The sequence below is a fragment of the Lycorma delicatula genome, chromosome 10 (genome assembly GCF_047948215.1).
Source record: "Lycorma delicatula isolate Av1 chromosome 10, ASM4794821v1, whole genome shotgun sequence".
Classification (NCBI taxonomy): domain Eukaryota; kingdom Metazoa; phylum Arthropoda; class Insecta; order Hemiptera; family Fulgoridae; genus Lycorma; species Lycorma delicatula.
This window is the reverse complement of record NC_134464.1, coordinates 28,320-51,743: the sequence shown is the minus strand read 5'-3', so window position 1 is coordinate 51,743 and position 23,424 is coordinate 28,320. Positions and strand designations below refer to the sequence as shown.

General features: G+C 28.4%; 1 pseudogene; it reads right to left on the bottom strand.

Moving 5' to 3' along the window:
• Positions 1 to 23,424, bottom strand: part of LOC142331637 (dynein heavy chain, cytoplasmic-like) — a 101,227-nt pseudogene that overhangs the window by 57,739 nt on the left and 20,064 nt on the right.

Here is a 23,424-nt window from a genome sequence, read left to right as displayed (position 1 = left end):
ATAGTAGCTAGGCAAATACAGGAAATGGAGTAAAGATAACATTTTTAAGATTACAGCTGTATTTAAAAAACAAATTTCCAATGATGCTGCACATAGTTTTACTTCACAGTTCATGACTAACAATCATAGTACAAAATGGGATTAAAAAAAAAAAAATAGTTACTTCAGGTCAAAGTGGTACAAAATGTATACAGGGAGTAAGTATTAAATAAATTAAATAATGAATTGTACTTACTATGAAACTAAGAAAAATAAAATTAATATGAAAATGTTCTTCAATAAACTACTTTCAACAGGCTACAACATATATTATTTATCATTAGAAAGTAATGGAAATTATTTTAAAATTTGTGAACCATTTTTATAAATAAGGAAACATGTATAAATAAAATTGCTTGTTTTTTTAACATAGCATGTTGTTCTGATACCTGTATTATGATGAAAATACTTTAAAGAAATATAAAAAGTTGAATTCACATCTTGTGCAGAAGCTAACAATTGACAATTAAGAGTAATAGAATGTATGTCTATGGAATTTGAATGACATTAAAATCTAAATCACAAAAATACATGTCTTTCTTTGTTTAAACTTTAAAAACATACCTCATCATGATAAATTACCATATATTCCTAAACATTACAATAAACCCAAAAAAATGTGCACTAATTGGGGCATTAAAAAAATATAAATAAAATTAAATAATTTCATGCTACATTGAGCACAAAATTAACAGCTTTAAAAATTCTATAATTAAATGAAGCATTCATTACATTCCTCAAAAAATACTTAAGTAAATATTTATGAAAATCCTTTTTTTAACTTTTTAGGCAAAAATGTATAAAAGTATATAAATACACTTCTAAATATAAGCAAAGGGTAAATACTATTAATTACTATTTCTTTTATTGCCAATAAAAATATGAAAAACTAACCATTAACTAAACATATACTAATTAAATATAAAATGAAGCTAACTACAATACAATCAGAAAATGATTCCAAAAAGTAGTTAAGTAAGTATTGAAATGTAATTAATTAAATTATTAAATCTTTGTCTAATTTTGCAATTAAATGCATTTTGTAAAAATGTTTATTCGTTTTTAAATTAAAAATTTATGTAAAGAATTACTTAAAACAAAAGAATATTCTTTACAGTAAAACTTTTGGAATCATGTACGTATATACACCGAATATATTATAGCTAGGAGGATGAGGTGACTACAGCCTAACATGCAGCAGCTTAGAAACATATATATCTGAGAAGGGAGGAGTGTAAAATAAATTAAGTATATTTATTATCTATCTAATAAAACAGGCGTTATGATTAAAAAACACACTTAAGATCTTCAGTATTAAAGTTGACGATAGTAGAAATGAAGTTTTCACGCATGATGACAGATCTTATTGTTTTCCAAACCGGAGATGTAGTACCTTCCCCGAGTAGAAGACATATCGACTCTAATGTCACTTTCACTATTGCTGGCGGGTTCGCCATCAAACAAACCTCTACTAGATGTTGTTTCTTTATTGACTTGACAGCTGTCAATAATATGTACAAAACCAAAATTTAATTTAAAAAAATTATTAATTTAAATTTATTGAGAATGCTCAATGTAAAGGCAGGCTCTTTCAATTCTTTTAATGAGTAGATATTTCAAAAAATTAAAATTAAATTATTACAATGATTACTAAAATTAAATAATGCTGCACATAGTTTTACTTCACAGTTCATGACTAACAATCATAGTACAAAATGGGATTAAAAAAAAAAATAGTTACTTCAGGTCAAAGTGGTACAAAATGTATACAGGGAGTAAGTATTAAATAAATTAAATAATGAATTGTACTTACTATGAAACTAAGAAAAATAAAATTAATATGAAAATGTTCTTCAATAAACTACTTTCAACAGGCTACAACATATATTATTTATCATTAGAAAGTAATGGAAATTATTTTAAAATTTGTGAACCATTTTTATAAATAAGGAAACATGTATAAATAAAATTGCTTGTTTTTTTAACATAGCATGTTGTTCTGATACCTGTATTATGATGAAAATACTTTAAAGAAATATAAAAAGTTGAATTCACATCTTGTGCAGAAGCTAACAATTGACAATTAAGAGTAATAGAATGTATGTCTATGGAATTTGAATGACATTAAAATCTAAATCACAAAAATACATGTCTTTCTTTGTTTAAACTTTAAAAACATACCTCATCATGATAAATTACCATATATTCCTAAACATTACAATAAACCCAAAAAAATGTGCACTAATTGGGGCATTAAAAAAATATAAATAAAATTAAATAATTTCATGCTACATTGAGCACAAAATTAACAGCTTTAAAAATTCTATAATTAAATGAAGCATTCATTACATTCCTCAAAAAATACTTAAGTAAATATTTATGAAAATCCTTTTTTTAACTTTTTAGGCAAAAATGTATAAAAGTATATAAATACACTTCTAAATATAAGCAAAGGGTAAATACTATTAATTACTATTTCTTTTATTGCCAATAAAAATATGAAAAACTAACCATTAACTAAACATATACTAATTAAATATAAAATGAAGCTAACTACAATACAATCAGAAAATGATTCCAAAAAGTAGTTAAGTAAGTATTGAAATGTAATTAATTAAATTATTAAATCTTTGTCTAATTTTGCAATTAAATGCATTTTGTAAAAATGTTTATTCGTTTTTAAATTTAAAATTTATGTAAAGAATTACTTAAAACAAAAGAATATTCTTTACAGTAAAACTTTTGGAATCATGTACGTATATACACCGAATATATTATAGCTAGGAGGATGAGGTGACTACAGCCTAACATGCAGCAGCTTAGAAACATATATATCTGAGAAGGGAGGAGTGTAAAATAAATTAAGTATATTTATTATCTATCTAATAAAACAGGCGTTATGATTAAAAAACACACTTAAGATCTTCAGTATTAAAGTTGACGATAGTAGAAATGAAGTTTTCACGCATGATGACAGATCTTATTGTTTTCCAAACCGGAGATGTAGTACCTTCCCCGAGTAGAAGACATATCGACTCTAATGTCACTTTCACTATTGCTGGCGGGTTCGCCATCGAACGAACCTCTACCAGATGTTGTTTCTTTATTGACTTGACAGCTGTCAATAATATGTACAAAACCAAAATTTAATTTAAAAAAATTATTAATTTAAATTTATTGAGAATGCTCAATGTAAAGGCAGGCTCTTTCAATTCTTTTAATGAGTAGATATTTCAAAAAATTAAAATTAAATTATTATGCAAATACCACAAAATAAAGAAATCCAGTTATGTTTAACTATGACTGAATTAAAAAAGTTTAGTCTTAAATTATATGAAGGGTTACAACCTGCCTGTATAAAACATATTTTAATTTATACTGATATACAAAAAATTAAATAAAATTGTTAAATTGCTGCCTACAAATGGTTTAGATATATCAGAATATATATATATATATATATATATATATATAAATTAAAAGTGAAATATATAATGAGGTATTAGGCACGTACATCTAACAACAAGTTAAAAAACATACGTCAACTTGTTGTACAGGATCATACTTGTTGTACGTCAACTTGTTATAAGAGTAAACGGATAAAACTGAAGGTTGAATGCACAGAGGAATGAAGAAAGTATTGTCTAATATAAAGAAAAGGCTACTACTGGAGGACTGTCTATTAACTTGCAACAACAAAAAATAGTGTCACTGAAAATCTACAGAAGTTTAATCCTGGAAGCAGCAACTGCTGATATTTTGAGATATAATGCATTTCAAACAGCGAAGTCAAAAAACTGACACTGGTTATTTCTACTAATATAAGTATTAGCACTTCAGTAAATGTTCATATTTTTTTGTTAATTTTTGTCTTGACTGAACCAACTACTATTGATATCTGTGTTCTTATGAATGTATTAATATTTTGAAAATGTTACCACTGCTCATTAAAATGTTAACAGCTGCTCATTATACAAATTAATTTCCATTTCTGTACATTTCACTGTTTTTTTTTAACTTTTAGTTATGAAAATATAAAATTAATATTTAAAAGCCAATGAAGATGCATTTATATTACATGAATTTAGAAACATACATATTGAAATAATTCAGATTTCTAGTATTAGTGAAGTTGAGGATGGTAACTCAAATTATGGATTAGCTATAACATCTGCAAGAATTTCAGGTTATTTACTAAATAACAATAAGAATCTATGGGCTCACTTTTTAAATTTCCTTGTTACAACTACTCAGTTTAATTCTAAAAACAAATTTTTGATTTGCCATATTTTTATCGCTTATCTTTGTACTTTCTCAAATTTAACAGAACTGATATTAAAATTTATAGCTATTATTAAAGGATAATACATAAATTATTAATAAATGATATGTAGACTATCTACACAGAACTTTGCCACCGCTGCTTCTAGAATTAAGGTAAAAACATTTAGGTGGATCAAAGATGAAAGAAAAAAAAAACTGTCTGAAAACATGATATAACTAAGAGAAAGTCCTTGTTCAGATCTCAAAATCCAGTGAGGAAGTAAAGGTACAATCATTTATAGCTCCAAGTATAAATGTTTAGAAACCTAATTAAAATTAAGATAAACTACTACTGTGAGAATCTAGAGATGAAGGAATGTTTTTAGGGGTTTTGAATTATTTCTCTTCAGTCCTTTTTGACTGTTACATATTAATTGACTGTTACATATCAGGAAGGTATGTAATATGCTATAACTGTGGCATTAAGATTGATAAGCAGTATAAGGTCATGGGAAGAGAACAAAATTCCTCATTACTGATGCACTTCACGTAAACTTACCTTTTAAAAGCCGAAATCTATATATGATAAAATTTAAAAGTTCACACTCAATCTAAGCCTGCCTTAACACCTATGTGGCTTAATTAAATGGATTTAACAGTAAAAATATACAAAGAACAATAATTATAGCAACTGATCAAGTTATAAAATTAATTACATTTAAATCACCTAGTACAGAATAACATGATAAGACATACTCTCATATCTTACATTAATTCTACATGAAAGTACTTTCGTGGAATCCCACATCCTGTCATGATTAAAATAATTTTATGGCATAGTAAAAATTTAAAAATAAAAATACTAAATAATGAGAATTGCATATTAATTTATATGAGTGCTGTTATCTGTTGCAGTTTTTATAGGACTGTCTTCCTCAAACACTGTCTGATGGTATATCAAATTGAAATTTTGTTTGTATTTATATATGTAATTTTCATTGTAAAGTTTAGGATTGAACTTTTTTAACTTTTCTCCAAAATAACAACTTTAACAAAAGTCAGATTGAGCCTCCATGAGGTGCGCCTGGATATATCCGAAACAAATAGGAGAAATTTGTCCTGTGAACTGAATCTAAACAAATTTCATACCTTCATTTATCATCAAGACATACCTCACTAGATCACATCTAGAGTTGTAACTCAGGACCAAGTCCTACCACAGGTGACCTTTTGACAGTCAACCATGAATATATATTTCAGGAATACACCACTGGCTGAATCAAGCAACACTAGAATTTCGAGAAGGCAGCACTTGGATACAGTAGGCTGCTACTTAAAAGATAACATGCAATGAGAGACATTGGAAAGCCCTAACCTAACATCCCACACGTGAACAAGAACAATAAAAAAATCCAAAATCAAATCAAAGCAAATCACCTACTCTCCACAAACAAGGTAAACTCACTCATGCAGACTGGTAAACTAAAAATAATAACCGACCTAATGGACCAACACAAAATTTTTTCTTCCACCTCAATGAACAATCTAAGACTGACAGAGTCCTGATAATCAAAAGAATTGGAAGAACCTGCATAACAAAAAGTACCAGAAAGACAGGCAGTGGTGGAGCGGGCTTAACTAAGTCATGTTTAAGAGGTAGAATTCATCACTGATACCATGTGTAAAAGAATACTATGATTCTTTGAACACATCATGAGGATGCCAGATTCAAGACTTCTGAAACAACACTCAAAAATACCAACACAGAATGCAAATGGATTAGAGAAATAAGAGAGGATCTGAAGGAAATTGGCCTTAAAGCAGAAGATACCAAAGACAAGATAAATTTAAACAAAAAAATCAAGACACAAACACTCGCATCACAATTATAAGAAAGAAACTGACAACATGAACATTTTCAACATCAGAAAGGGCACAGATATTACAACATATGAAAAAGTACTGGGAGGACCATAAGGCCCAAGCAGTCCAATCAAACAGACTTGGATAATGGACTGGCTAAAAAAAGCCATGCCGTCATAAAAGATGAGGAAAAAGAAGTAATATTTTTCTATTATAATTAATTTTTATGTAACCTTTATTAATTTCTAATATTTCTAAATTTGAGTTAATTTCAGAAATAGAATGTTTATGGTTTATTAGATGGTTTGCCATATTAGATAAGCCTAATTTAATACTTTTGTAATTTCTAAAATATTCAAGAAATTTAGTTTTAAAGGATCTATTTGTTTTTTATATATAAATATCATCATAATCATTACATTTCATTTTATAAATTCCACACAGATTGTATAATTTATTATTATTTGGTTATTAGGTTTCTATGCTAGTTTAAATACAGGATCATTGAAAAAGGTTGCAACAAAAAAAAACATATGTAATTGAAATAAAGTATTAATTGGAACTGCAAAATAATCGGGATATCATCCAAGTGTTTTTAGATGTGGCCGACCGTTTTTAGATGTGGCGATGCACACAAGAGCACAACTAACAACACCTCTGTGCCACTGTTGGTCAGTGCAATGGGGACAGTTCAGCAGTAAGCACAATGTGTTTTATGGTTAGCGTTTTGTGAGTATAAGTTAGTTATAACTGTTCAATGGACTTTTCAGTATGTTTATTGCAATGATTCCCCTCAAACATCAAACAAACATCATTAGACAATGGTACGAGCGGTTAAAGGAATCTGGCAATGTGGAATGAAAGTCCCCTGGACAGCACAAAACAAGTGATGAAGCAGTTGAGCATAGACAATCTACAACTGTACATTTCCCCACAAGTTGACCAAACTGATCAAGAAAGTAATGCTGCTGTAATGTTTCAACAAGATAGTGTGCCCCCACACTTTAGCCTAGGTGTTTGATGCACTCCCAGTGAATAACCTAATTGTTGGAATTGATCAGGGCTGGTCCTTTGCTTTTGCCTCCAAGAAGCCCATAATTTATATCCCTAGACTTTTTTCTATGGGGATAAGTAAAAACATTGTCTAGAGTGAAAAAATCAGGGATGTACAACATTTAAGACAACAGATCACAACTCTTATTGCCACAGTTACAGCTGCGATGAACCAGCAGAGCTGGGCAGAAGTCGATTATTATGAGTAACCAAAGGAGCTCATATTGAAACATTTTAAGGTATGTACAAAAACTTTTTGACTTGGTGAATTTTTAAAAAATACTAGTTTTATTATTTCTAGTAGTTTCTGAGATAGATGATATTTTTAAACTGCTGCAACCTTTTCAATAACCCTGTATTTAAGTTTTAATAATGCTATCAGTGATGTTATTAGTGTATAAATACTTCTGTATATTTCATCTTTTGTATCATATATTGGTTGTAGAGAGTTATTTCGTTTTTTTATAAAAATTATTAAAGTAGTATCATGTCCATTTTCAACCACAATATGTTTAATGATATTTATTTCCTTATTTAACTTTTATATATATATTTGATTGCCTAATTAATCATATTCGTATAAATGTTAATTTTATGAGAACTAGGATAATTTGATTTTTGATGAATATTATTAGAAGTAGGTTTCCTATATACTGATTGTTTCAGTTTGGTTATCCTTGTTTATTTCAATACTAACATCTAAATAATTTAACATTCTATTATTTATGTATTTCAAATGTGAATTTTGAACTCTTATTATCTAAATTTAATTTGTTTAATATTATTAGATGTTCACTGTTTATTACAGGGTTATATGTTATGAGAATATCATCAACATACCATGCCCATATTATAACTAAATGTGTACGAGTGAAGTCATGTACTAATTTACTCTCAAAATTATGTAAATATATTTCTGACATAATTGCTGATAGTGGACATCCCATAGGTAAGGTATTTCTTTGTATATAATATTTTTTATTAAATTCAATAACTATATTATTAAAAAAATTTAAATAAAAAAAATATGAATTATTATTATTACTTATGTTATAACGAGCCCTTCTAGTGTCTTTACTTACATTTAAGCTACCTAATTTATTCATTAATTTGTAACCATTTTGAACATAAAAAATAACCTTTTTTTTAAACACCCAAATAAAGGAAGATCAAGAATATTGAACCAACCAAAAAATTGTTATTTCTATAACAAAAAGTAACCTTAGGATGTTATAGTCTGAAAGTATATATACATTCCTGCCTTGATGAAACCAGTTAAAAAAAATTATGAGTAGATAATATTCTGAATTGTCTAAGTCCTTTTTTTTATTAAACTTAAAAAAGAATGAGCCTATCATGTCAGCAGATTAACTATACCCCAGCCACTTGTTCCATTCATTCATGCAATTGTCAAGAATTTTTCAACTTTTATGATTCAGAATTTTAAATAGATGAGAATATAAATCTTAATAAGAAAAACTTATCTTTATCTTAGATGCAGAAACGGATTAGTGCTATTGAATGGTGTTTAGTTGAATGCATTAGATTATGCAAATTATTAGACTAACAGCACCAATGTACTCTGGATTATATAAGTTCTTTCATCTGTGGAATGAGCATTATGGATGATGACACTATCGTCATTCTGGTCTAGATCCAAATATCTACCTAGCAGCCTTGTAATAGCAAAACTGTACAGTAACCATGATGACTAATTGTTTTGCATCAGGAAAATAGCAAGCTTACACATGGAGACACATAGTACAATCTCTTTTCTTCCAATATAACTGAATACTGCATGTTCTAAAATCACTTGTCCCAAAGTAAATTCTGAATTACAGTAATTGAGTTATGTACCACATTTTATATAGTTTAACTAAAGCACACAAATACTGAATTGAAATCATATGAAAGAATATTTGGCAATGAAAATATGGGAAATATAGGTTATTCCAGATAATAAGTTATCAAGACAATTACTTTATTCCTGATTTAAAAATCCATCTCTTCAAAATGCAAAGGTCAATTTAAAAAATAATGGGTCGTAGGTTGACACATTACTATTCGAATAAAACATCACTAAATGTTAAAACAACAAAACAGATGGAGAACAATAATAATTATATCAGAATAGATCTATAAGCAGACATGTTTCAATGGTTGTTTTGGATATATATATAACACTTACTGCATTATAATAAACTACAGAAAATGGTTAAAATGGGAATAAGTATTTGATAAAATATATTGTATTAAAAAATAGCAATACCTTGCTGAGCTTCAATAACAGCTGGCTCAACTTTATCAAGATCAGCCATAGCATCTTCTCTTTTTTGTGCAATCTGTATGGTTTGCTTTTCTATTTCAGACTGTATTTCTTGACTTTGAACTTTTTTCTTTTCAGTTTCTTGCTGATCTTGAAGCATCTGACGTAATTTTGCATTAGCAGCTTCATTTTTAGCTTGTAATTCCTAAATTAAAAATAAACAAAATTATTTTTTAATATAAAAATAATACAAAAATTTAACAGATAAGAATTAAAAATAAATAAATAGAATTCACAGTAATTCATAAACATAAATCGTAAAATAAAACTGACAGCAGGTGAATGAAAATTTTTAAATAAACTCCTTTCCTCATAGCTCATCAATAACTTGGAATATTTTTCATTGTTATTCTGCATTCTATATATAAAATATCAATGATATATTTAAAAATAAAGTAAGATTACTACGAGGAAATGAGGGTACAAGGAAAATTAAGGTATAACTAATGCCAAAAAATATAACAGATACCTATCACAAATTACCATCTTTTTATATTGCTTTAAATTAATGAAACAAGTAAATAACATTTACTTACATAACTACATATAAATGGTACAGTCCGAGATCACATAAAAAATGAAGAAGCAAAGCACTTTTCTTTGGTGGTAGATCCTTTGTTTTTGTTGGTTTTCTCTTGTTGAGGGAGGAAGTACAGTTGAATACAATACTAAGTAATAAAATTAAATCTAAAATGAAAACAATTACCTTCTACAGAAAATACAATTACCTGAGATTTTACGGCTAATGATTTTTGCATTTCTTCAACCTGTTCAACAGTCTCTGCAATTTTACCAAGACCAACATTGAGATGCAACTGCTGTTCCTCCATTTCAGAACATTTTTCACGATGCAATTTTACAAAATGATTTATAAAGTCCAAATAATGACTGAAAACAAAAGTAAAATTTTATTTTTTAATCTGTAAACACAAAAATATATGATACCAAACTTAACCTTGAAAGCCAAAAAAATTTATAATAAATGAATAAATATTACCACAGTAGTTTGTCAAAGAACACTGGTATCATAAACTGAAATAATACAATTTTTAAACAAGACACCAAAATAATTTGCATTTCTTTTGAGAGGCTATGCTTTACGTATGATAAAGAAACTTCACAAAAATTCATATGAAGTAGGATTTTTATTATTATTTTCTTTTATGATATCCACATAGATCACTTAGTGAATTATCCAAGTCTCTTCGATGGGACTGTTTGGGCCTTGCAGTTCTTCCAGTACTTTTTCATATGTCCCTATCTTTGTGCTCTTTCTGGTGTTGAAAATGTTCACATTATGAGTTTCTTTCTTGTGAGTGTGAAGCGAGTGTTTTTGTCCTTGATTTTTTCATTTAATTTTATCTTGTCTTTGTCTAATTTTCTCTTGTCTTATCTTTGTCTGGTAGTAAGTCATTACCAAGATAAAAGTACGTGATCTTTTTGTCTTCAGATCCTCTCTTATTTCTCTGAACTATCTGCATCCTGTCTTGGTGGTTTTTGACACAAGATTGTACTGTAACAGCTGTTTCAGAAGTCTTGAATCTTACATCCTAATGATACTTCCAAAGAATCCTAGTCTCATCTTACACACAATATCTGTGATAGATTTTAACTCTTTGTACACGACTTTGTTGGTCACAATCCATCATTGCTCGTCTTTCTGGTACTTTTTATTGATGCAAGTTCTTCCAATTCTTCTTCTGATTTTCTGGAGTCTGTTTGTTTTTGATTGTTCATTCAGGTGGAAGGATGTTTTTGCTGCGTAAGTAGCGTTTAAAATTATAATTAAATTAAAAAAATATTTTATTGCAGGAATCATTATTAAATTACAATTCATATTAAGACTATGCTTAAGATCATAAGTCCTTATTTACATCATAAAAAATGATATGATTTTTATTTATTCAATTCTATACAAAATAAAATTTTGCTGATTTAAACAGATCATTAAAAAATGCATGCATATAATAATTTATAGTCATTATAGACAAAATCATTTTTTTTAATTTGGTAATTTAATTTCTAATAAGTAAATTGCTAATTAAAAAAAATAACTTTTTTCAACTCTAACTATAGCTTTCTTCTAATAATAATTTTGTAAAACTGGTGGCTCCTGCGTATTATAAACTACTCATTTACAAATTTTATCATATCCATTATGAGACACGTAGTACAAATATATTTGAAAGATTTTTTTACTTAATGATTTTAATATACATCAGCAAGATTGTTCAAACTGCATTCAACTAAATACCATTCAATAGATATTTGTAAATGACAATGGTCTTAGGATAAGTTGAATTGGAACAGTGGAAAATACAAAAATACAATTGCAGAAGTTTAGTATGTATAGTGGTACAGAATAGTAGGGTATTGACAGTTGGATGGAAAGAGTAAGTGTAACAACAGAAGAGCCTAAGGAGATAATTCTTTAAACATTTGTGCGTTACAACACACGCAATTCAAACATGTTAATATACAAAAAAACTCCTATAATGTATACGAACACTAATGTATCACAGACAAAATAACCTATGATGTGAAAGTACTTTCAAAAGCAAAATTAAAAGTACTTTCAGCAAAATTCAAGCTGGTGATAAAAAAATTCTGCAAATTTCACACAATGAGTATATGTGAAGAGGGAACAAAATAATAAATTTGAAAATAAGATAGAAACTAAAAATGAACATGTTGAGAAAGAGACAGAATTTAAAAAAAATTTACTGTAGTGATACAGTCATTAAAATATTGGAGAGTTTTTTATTTTATTTTCACTTTAGAACATGTCCTGAAATTCTTTCTTTGTGCGACACCTGTATTACCTAATATTTCTAATATTATATTATCTAATTTTAATGTTATCTAATTTTATATTATATTATCTAATATTTCTATTTCTGTTAAAATACATATATAAACATAGAAAACAATAAAAATATAACTGGTTTTAGAGTACCAGGTATAAAAAAAATCTGTATAATCGTCAAACCATGTTTTTCAATAAATATATTTATCATGAAAAATTTATTTACAAGTTTAAAAAAAACACTGAGCATTTACTAAAATCATTAATTAAAATAGAATAATAATTTACCGTGGTGTGATAGCCATTGTATGTCCACCCCGTTTAGCAAGACGAGCATTAGCTTTATGTAATGTCTGATGAACATAAACGCAAGCATTGATAACAGCATCACGATGAGTCGGTGTTGAAGGTAAACCAGCATAAGCAGCTGGAAAGAAATCGGGAGCTTTCCAATTTGGAGGACCATCGAGATCCAATTTGTTTGTAAATTCACTTCCCACCTGTAAATATTATAAAAATTAATACAAATTAATAAACTAAATTCAATAAGGCTAAATAGAAGACTAATCGTTTGAAATGTAGATACAATTGAAAAATATATCTGTTGCATCACTTTAGTTATCAATACATTACTAATATTTAATTTTTTAAAAAACATATTTGATTAATCGTACACTTAAAAGATTAAAAATAAACACACCTGGTACAAAGCACCATCAGACCAATCGCCAAACCAATTAAGTACGCATCTGTTAAAACAGTGCTGAAGATGGATTCATAGTGAACACGACATGTAAATTTTTCATAACTTGGCCGGTAAACCATTTATACAATTCTTCATTTGAATCCAACATTAAACCTTCACGTTGAGCACCTTCTTTGCACTGTGTCATCAAAGTAGTATACTCATCACCTTTAAAACAAAATAATTATTAAATAAATTTCTTATTTCACACACAACCATGGCATTCCAGAAAACACAAATTTAAGTAAATAATTTAATAAGTATAAAAAAACCAGTATTAATGCACCTTATGCTGTTGAGAGAGCTTCTTAGCCTGTGCCACAACCTCCATTATATGCAGTAAGTACAGCAAATCTGGTAAATCTATGCATTTGTTTATTCATCAAACAAAACCTAAATATTTATAACAATATTGTATATATTACAAAGACAAACATTATTCTATAATATGAATAGAAGAAATTAATAAACAGGTAACTAGTAGTAAGGTACATGGATCTTCCAAATATTACAGCATGGGTCCACAACATAACATATAACAGTTTATGTAATATGAGTTATATGACAATATATGACTCACATTATTTCTTCAAGATACTTATTAAAAAAGAAGAATAAAATATTTGCTTAAATGATCCTAACAATAAAAAAGGTATTAAAAAAATATTTTAAGCAAAAGAAATTTACCTTCAAATAATCCAGGTACTTCACCATTAGCAAGTAATGTATTCATTCTTTCAAGGAAGCCAGATTCAAGAACGTTAGATTCATCCAATATAAAAGCTATTTTCTCATTTTTACAGCCGGATCTTCTTAAAACTGAACGTAAATCTTCATCAAAGTCTTCTCCAGTATATTTATTATGTACCTAATATAAAAATAAAATAAAAATTATATAATTGATACTGACAAATATTACAATGGAGATAAAGTTAAAATATAAAATTAAAATGTTTTGTTAACAAAAGACAATTAACAAATTAAGAAGTAAATAATAAAAAATAGACTTAATTTTATTGAACACATTATTATTATTATTGTTACCATTGATTTGTATAAGACGTTTAATGAATTTACTTAACCAGAAAAAATTAAAAAAGAAATTCTTATATTAATAATAAATTGTTGATAAGTGTAGAACATGTTTTGGAAGTACCTCAACAAATTTTTCTTTTCTGTTTAGACTCTAGATCCACCATAAGGTATTACTTCAGAGGATGATATGTATGAATGTAAATGAAGTGTAGCCTTGTACAGTCTCAGGTCGACCATTCTTGTTATGTGTGATTATGTGATATTAACTGAAACCCAACCACCAAAGAACACCATCTCGATTCCCCCCTGAGGGGAGAAGAGATCCCGCCTCTTGGCGTGTCCGGTCACTACACCACCCCCTCTGTTCCTAGCCAGTAGTGGCTTTAACGGAGGACCAAAGAACACCACTATCCATGATGTAGTAGTATTCAAATCTGTATTAAAGTAACTGCCTTCACTAGGATATGAACCTTAGAACTTTCGACTTTCAAATCAGCTGATTTGTTCCTTGCATCAACAGTTCTTTCATAGAAAAGAACTATTAAGTCTATGAGTCAATAAAATAAGGTATTTAAAAAAATAGAATAGCCACATTACTTTATCAAAAGTTCACGTACAACTATGTTAAACTATTGGCATTTATTAAACAGTGTAACCAGATCTTTTATCATGGTCATAGATTTTACAGTCTTCCCCTTAGTCTGCCTGTAAATTCAACATTCAAATTAAGATTTATTTTTAAATCTACAAATATAATACTCATCTAACAGTTCTAATTTATTAATAATATTACAATTTCTTTCCCTCTACACTCATTATATATGGAAAATTTACAGACAAAAAAATTCTGAAACATTGTGTAAGCCGTAATGAATAACATATATAACATTAATAAAAAAAATTCATCTGTTACTAGAAAAAAAAACTTACCCTAATTTGAAATACAGATAATCCATTCATAGATGCAACAAATCTTGACAATGTTGTTTTACCAGCACCAGATACTCCAATAAGCAACAAATGCCCCTGAGGCTGTCGGAAGATACGATCAATACGCAAAACATGATCAAGCACCTCATCAAATAGAACTAATGGTACATCAAGTTCTTCATCATAAAATACCTATATTAACCATAAATCATTACCTATATTCATCATAAATTATTATTAATCAAAATTATCTCTCTCTAAAATTAAAAGTTTAAGAATAGATGAAGGGATATCAGTTTCGCAAATGGTTTAAATAATATAAGCAAAGAAAATAAAATAATTTAAATTTAATAAAATTTTGGTATGAGGGTTTCTTATAAATTAACCTCCAGTTAAGTAATTAAAAAAAAAAAAAAATGAAAATGAATAAGTTAGGTACACACTTATGTTATGTCTTTATATCCAAATTCAAGCACTTTTATCATGACACCAGCTTGTATATTTCTTTTTAAAAGAATGGTGCTGCCAAAGTACTCATCCGTTCAAGAGTTCATCACTGTGTTGAGTAGCCAGCCAATTCTTCAACTTTGTAAAAAGATATAAATCAGATGGTGTCAAATCACGATTGTAAGGGGGATGGTCAAAAATTTGCCACTTAAACTTGTTAGTACATCCTTAGTGCTAGTGGCGGTATGAGGTTATGCAATGTCATGGAAAAAAATGAACCCCTTTGTTAGCTTCTCTAGTTGTTTATTCTGTACCACTCTAAAGCTTTATCAGCATTTCATAATAATTATTTGTGGTTATTGTTATATCCACCATTATATTATTCTAACAAAATCACTTTACAATCAAAAAACAGTAGCCAATCACTTTTTTGGTTTGAATTTTTTGGGCTTGTTCAATGTGTGTGCATGTTTGGATGGCTCTTTAAGCCTCAATATTAATGATCCAAATCCACGTCTTGTCCCAAGAACCAATTCTATCTCTTTATTCTGGTATTGTTAAAATATAAATGCCACCTTTTTTTTTGTGGACATCTGTAAGTTGTTCTGATACCCATTGTGCACAGTACTTACAAAAACCCAATCGCCCTTTAATAATTCCAAGAAAGGGTAGATGATGAAATATGAGGAAAATTATCACAATGTTCAATATTTATGAAGTGACATTTATCACATATGCTGTTTAATTTTTTTAACAATTCATAAATCAATGGAATGTACAGCATTCTTTCACAGAACCATCACTCATTACTATCAACTATACACAGCCAATGGTGGATCTTGGTTACAAATGTTCTTCTGCTTGCAAAAAGATGAATCACACCAAGTTCCTTGCAACTGAAGGGAAATTTAATAATGGCCTCCATATTTCACATGTATTACTCGAGCGGTACAAAACGGAATGGTGACTGACTGTGTTTAACAATAAGCATAGGTGATTGATGTCTACTGTACATGCACTATGTTGCTATGAAAAGGATGTCCAAAGGCTAATCTATTAACAGTCTAAGTAAATAAACTACATTAATTCTGAATTTTATACAACTTGTTATTGGAGGAGGGAGAGATGTAATTTAAATGTATCAACCTATTAAAAATAACAGGAGGAATCAATCCATAACTGATACAGATTTCAGTTTTCAATCCTAAAAAGAACAGTGACAAAATCAATGTGAACTCTAAAACCATAATATAAACAAAATACGCACATTAAGTCTTAAACAATAAATTTTTCACCTGCCATAAATTAATACAGGTCATGTCTTAAAAAATAACTATATTTTTTTGTTTAAAAAAAATTTAAAAAATTTTTAAAATACACATACCTTGAGTCTTGCTTTAACATAGTCTCTTAGTTCATTGCGATCCACTGGAACATAATCTTTTGATAACCAATTGCTATATAATATAGGTCTAGATAAAGCGGATTGTTTATCTACAGTAAGGAAATATTTCATTGCAACCAAATCAATGTTTTCATTTGTCCATCTTCTTTCAGATTCCTCAACCAACCTGTCTTGAAATAATCTAAGAGCTTCATGGGCCCACAAACGAACCAAACCTTCTACTGTAAGTGTTTCTAATGGCCTAAAAAAAAAGAAATAATTATACTAACAGTTATAAATATATAAAATTGTACATATAAATACATAACTCATCATAATTGCTGCCAAAATGAACTGACTAAGCAAAAATTCTATGAGATATATTAAAATGTTATAGTTAATCTTTAGTTATAGAATGTCACTTAATTTTATTTTTATAAAATATATAAAGGTTGAAGAGAATTGATGGTATTAATTAATTTACAAAGTAACATTATTACTCATTATTTGCTAGCCAAACGCTACTGCAGGAATAACAAAAAAACACAGATTTTAAACAAAAATAAATACCATCTCTGTTTCATTAGTAATGGGAAAATAAATATACAAAAATACTCTAGTATATAATAAAACAACACACAATCAACAGGTTGTTGTGCATATCTAAGAATAATAAAAGAACTTGTCACAGTATTTGCCTAGATCAGGCAATGGAAACTGTGGTAAAATTTTGGTTAGAGTACTTGTGACAAAATACACAATTTAATTATAAAAAATAATGTAGAAGTAGTTAAGCACATACTAATATCAAAAATAATAAATTCATTAAATAATAGTTATGCAATCACTATGTAATAATTATAAAATTAAATTAAATATATAATGAAATAATTACAAAATAATAACAATTTGTATACAGAATTGTAAGGGTACATATTACTTATGCATTTAAAATAGTTGGCAATGAACTGCATTATACTTTCACAGTTGCAAGATGTATTATACTTGCAAGATGAAATAATATTTAAAATTTTAAACAATTTTTTTTTTAATTTACAAAAATATTTTTTGTTACCACATACCACTGGAATGGGATGGGCTTATATTTTTTATAGCAGTTTACAGGGCTATTGAAGCAGAAAATTTGGATCTAAAATAACTCCCATTAACTTCTTTTCAGAAGCAAGATATAGCAAAAAAAAATACAATGTTTTTTTGGAGAGGGGGTGAATATTAAATAAATGTTTTTGGTAATTTGTGATCTTTATTTTAATTTTATTTATTTTCTAATGTGTATGTTGTAAATCTGTTCAACTAGTGAACAATGTAAACCAACCACGGCCCAATGAAAAGAGTATGTATAACATAAATGTGGTGTAGAGTCTTGTACAAACTCAGGCTGATAATTTCTGAGACATGTGGTTAATTGATCCCCAACCACCAAGTACATCGGTATCCACTGTCTAGTGTTCAAATCCATATAAAAGCAACTACTTTTTACAACGATTTGAACCTCAGAACCTTCAATTTCCAAAAATCAGTTGTTAAACAACTGATTTGGGATAATGATATAACCACTAATCCAGCCCAGTGGGACTGAGATCTTGATAAATAAAAAGTTCTTTTTTAAAAAAAAAAAATACGACTTAAAAAAAAATAGCCAAGGTAGCATAATTGTAACTACACAAGTGAAGCAAATATCCAACTATTTAGGTGGATTACCATAAATAATGTACAACACAAATGATAATGTAATAAACTATGAAAGATTTACCAAAAAAAAATACAACCAAAGGTATTTATTTTATGCAGTTTTTATGAAAAATCATAACATTATATCAAGCATAGTATTATGTAATTTTTATGCTCCAAAAGAAGTATTTTTATACGATTACACACAAACCATAATTTTTTCTAGAAATTATTAAAAAAAAATCATTTAAGAAATACAAATTAATAAGTTACCTAATAGCCTCACAGATGCCACGTACCCAACGTGTCATTTCTCTTGGAGAATATACATAATGCGGTTGCATATCTTGTGTAAATCTTTCTTGTGATGCAAGATAAAATTCAACCATAGCATTAGTTAATGGTTCAGCATAACCTCGTAATGGTGGCATTAATCTCAACATAGCTCTACTGAAGGTACCATAAATCTAGAAAACACATATAAAAAAAAATCAGCAACAAATCGCATAAGTTTCCCCCAAAAAATTATAATGAAATATATATATATATATATATGCAAACTATGCTACTATAAAATACCTGTAATGATTACTTAAATATCTATATAAAATATTATTCATAAAATAAAATATGTAACATTTTAATAATCTTATTAATACATTAATAATGTAATATGTTTAAAATATGCCAAAACATTTTTGGCCAACTTTTGTAGATCACTTGATACACCCCTAACCCCCAAACCACTTCCTTCACCTCTTGTATCATTACAAAAAATAAAAAGAAATATATTATTTATTTTAAGGATAGGGTTGATTATTTATTTGAAAACTAATTTGGGTAACTGTGAATGTTTAGACTAGTATTCAAAATGTACTGCAGTAAGCTTTTCATCAAATTTTTCTCAAGATATGACCCCCTCCCCAACCATCTGGAATTTCTTCACCCACTTAAGATAGTATCAAATTTTTATTTCATATATAAAGGCACCATGCCAGATCCAGTTTTTTGGGGGATCTTCTGGTGTTGAGATAAAAATCAATTTCGGGAACAATACACATATATACATGCATTCCATATATGTGGGATTTTTCAAAAAAAAAATTTTAAAGTCCTCATTTTGATACCTAGGGCTCAAAATATGAATACCTGAAAAGGGTTTTCTTTTCTTTTCTTTTTTTTGACCAAAAGCAATACATTTTCTCTTGTAATACAATATGTGTTTGAAATGTGTTAAGGTGTATTTTTATACACCTGTACAAACACAATTATATATTGTGAGTTTGAATTCTGTGGGCTACAATTAATGGTTCTGCAAATGTTGGTGGTAATCCTGCAATGTATGCATGCAGTTTGCTTCCATGAACCAGTCAGGCTGGTGATATTGACAAATCAAGATAAGTCTGCCTCTATGTTGTTCACTGTTGTGTTCGACACCTTAAAAGATTGACACCATGTCTTACTGAGTGTGCTCAGAATGGTGTATATTTCTTGTTGAATACATCTTCTTGAGCATACTGAGTATACATAGACAGTGAAAGACCAGTTTTCTGTTAGTTTACCAGGCACACCAGTTCTCTCCCCATCGACATAGTGTAACAGGGCTACTAAAAAAATTTAAGGAGACAGAATCTGTAATGGATTGTAAGTAAAGTGGTAGACCATCAATACTTGATGAAGAAAAACTTCAAGACATATAAGCTGCTACTTAAAATTGGGACTAAGTTGTTGCTGCTGCAACTTAGTCCCAACAAGTCCATGTGAATGAGCTGGCCTGACAGAAAAACATTGGTGTTGGAACTACAAACAAGACAGTTCATAAAAAGCTATCAACATACTAATTTTAATTAAAGAAAATAGATTTTATTTCCCTGCAACATTTAATGATGAGATTTACAGTAGCATATGTAAATAAAGATGAGTAAATTCTTCTTAATGATGTTTTTGCTTATAATGGTCAATAAATAGCTGTAACAGGATGAGATGTGAGTAAAGACAAAAGAAAGACGTATGATAACGCATCTCAAGTTGAATTGGCAGTTTCTTTACATTTATTTAACTGTCAATTTATGCTAACTTCAATAAACACACAGAATAATATAATTTATTGATTCTTTAATTCAATAAATATTATTATTGTTTACCTGTTTTAATGATGTCTCTCCAGGATAATCAACATAAATAACAGGTACATGTCGAAGAAAACGATGTGAAAGCGGTTTTCTTCCAGGGTCAGTCGGCGGATTACATGCTCCAACGAACTGTATACGTTCTAACGTAACCCAGGCTTGATCTGATGTACGATAGAAGCCACGATGTTCAACTAATTGACGTAGAAATTATATAACTCTCTGAGTACCGTACTGATCCATATCAGTTAAATTAATCTCATCACAGAATAGGACTAACCACTTTCCAAGCTAACTTTCCAAGTTAACTTTCCAAGTTAATTTAACCACTTTAACCACTTTCCAAGCTAACTTTCCAAGTTAACTTTCCAAGTTAATTTAACTTTCCAAGTTAAATTAATCTCATCACAGAATAGGACTAACCACTTTCCAAGCTATATAGATTAAATAAAAAAAATTCATAAGACATACATTAATTATAAACTAATCAACTATGATTATACAAAAAAATTGATTTAACAATAATGAATGTTTTTTTAGAATATTTAAATTTTCTTTGGTAACATCATGATCACAACCAGCCAGCCATCACAATGAAAATAAATATTAAAAACAAGCATGATGATAAATTTAAAAGAGCTAATGAAAAAACTATACATTTTAACTGATCATTACCTAATAAGTCAAAACGACTATAAAATACATAAATAATAAATGAATTAGAAGATAAAGGAAACTTGAAAAAAATATATTTCTGAGGCTATACTCTTAAATCATATAAGGATATAGTGGTGTTAATCAACACTAAATTAATTTTTCTAGTTTAGTAATTCTTTTTTTTTCTTTTAATTTTTCATATATCCAATTGGTAGGCCCCAAAATATGTATGTGAATCCCAAAAAAAGTTTATTTTGGTAGTAACCCCATCCTTAGGCAGGCATGCTGGACTTCGATTGGAAAATGGGAATGTCAATTTGTGAAAAGTGCTAAATCTAGTTACACAGTTCACAGCAATAATGGGTAGCAGAAAGATGGCCTGTGGCTTAAGTGTGACCAAAGTGATGATGATATAATACATAAAGTTGGATATAAACCCATGAGAGTGGAAGATTGTGGTCAAGCAAAGTTAATGATTGCAATGTTGCAATGAGGTGAATTAGGTGACAAATGACAGAGATTTTTGGAATAGACAAATGATCTCTCGTCAAAAATTATGCACAGACTCAATGACTGATTAAAAAAAGGCAAAAATTATATTTTTCTAATATTTGAAAAACTAAGATGTAAAGTAAAATATAAGTTCAACTCAAAAATATGTTTAAAAACAATGATTGCAAAAAACAGTAATTGCAATTTTATTTTTAATAGATGGTAAGTTTAAAAATTTTGGGGGTGCTAGAAAATTTGTAATTCTTAATGTGGGCGATGGGTGAAAATGTTTAAGAATCAATGGTTTAAACAAATAAGGTAACTATGTAGAAAAATAACATAAAGTGTAAAGAGTAAAATAAAACAATTTTTTTGACAATATCTTTACAAGTTTTGTTTATATTATAAAATGGATCTTATTAGCCCTCATAGAATGATTAATTCAGAAAATAAGAAAATTGAGAAATGCACCAACTAGTCAGATATATGATGACAAAATTAAATTGTACAAAAATTAATAACATGACCAATCATAATATATTTTTAATGACACATAATGATTACCTGAACAGGAGCCAACATGACACCATTAGGAGTTTTCCTGTATTCACAGTAGTGATCAAATGTTTTACGTAAAAGTTCAGGTGTAGTAGCCGATGAGAAATTTAGTCCAACAACTTCCATATCTGGTAATGCACGCAATGCACTGAATAATGTCATCGTTTTTCCAGAACCCGGTGGTCCACAAAGAACTGTACAAATAAATACAAAAATAATTATTTTTACTAATTTTGAGTAATGAATTTAAAAAATAAAATTATTTTTTATACTTTAACTACCCTCATATTCACAGAGTAAAAACTTCTATCCTGTATTTGTATTTTCTTTCCCTTACAACTTGATGGTTCTGTTCACAACAAATAATGATAATAAAATTCAATTATATGAAAGAATTTGACAAATATGTATTTTTCTTTTTTTAAATTATAATGAATTTCAATTTCATGGCACAAGTGTAATTTTTTAAAACAATCAGGTTATTTAAAAATTAACTGATTATCCAAGGACAACTGATTTATCTAAAAATAATGAGTCAAGAAGGTAAGAATATATTCCTAGTATTAAACTTCTTATGTGGATTTGGAAATTATTATACAAAAAGGGGAGATTTTCAAAATCATAAAAAATATGCACATAAAACTCTTCATGAGATGAGGTTTTATTTCAAATCATCCATTATTTTTAATGATTATATACAGATCATCCAAAAAACATTATTCTACTTTCAGTAATTATATAGAAATTATCCTTTAACGGTAATACACAGTTATTTTATTTTCTCCCATACAGCAAATAGGCTCCTAATTACAGTTATTTAATGAAGGATAAAATTTGAAGCATATTAAAATATACCAGGATTTGACCCGGAACGTTTGGGGGTGAATGACAGAGATGCTACCACTATACCAGGCAGAATGGTAGTATCAGTGTCATTCGTCTGTTTAAATTTTCAGCAGACTATTTATTTGTACAGATTAAATTTAAAATTATTACCTATACTTT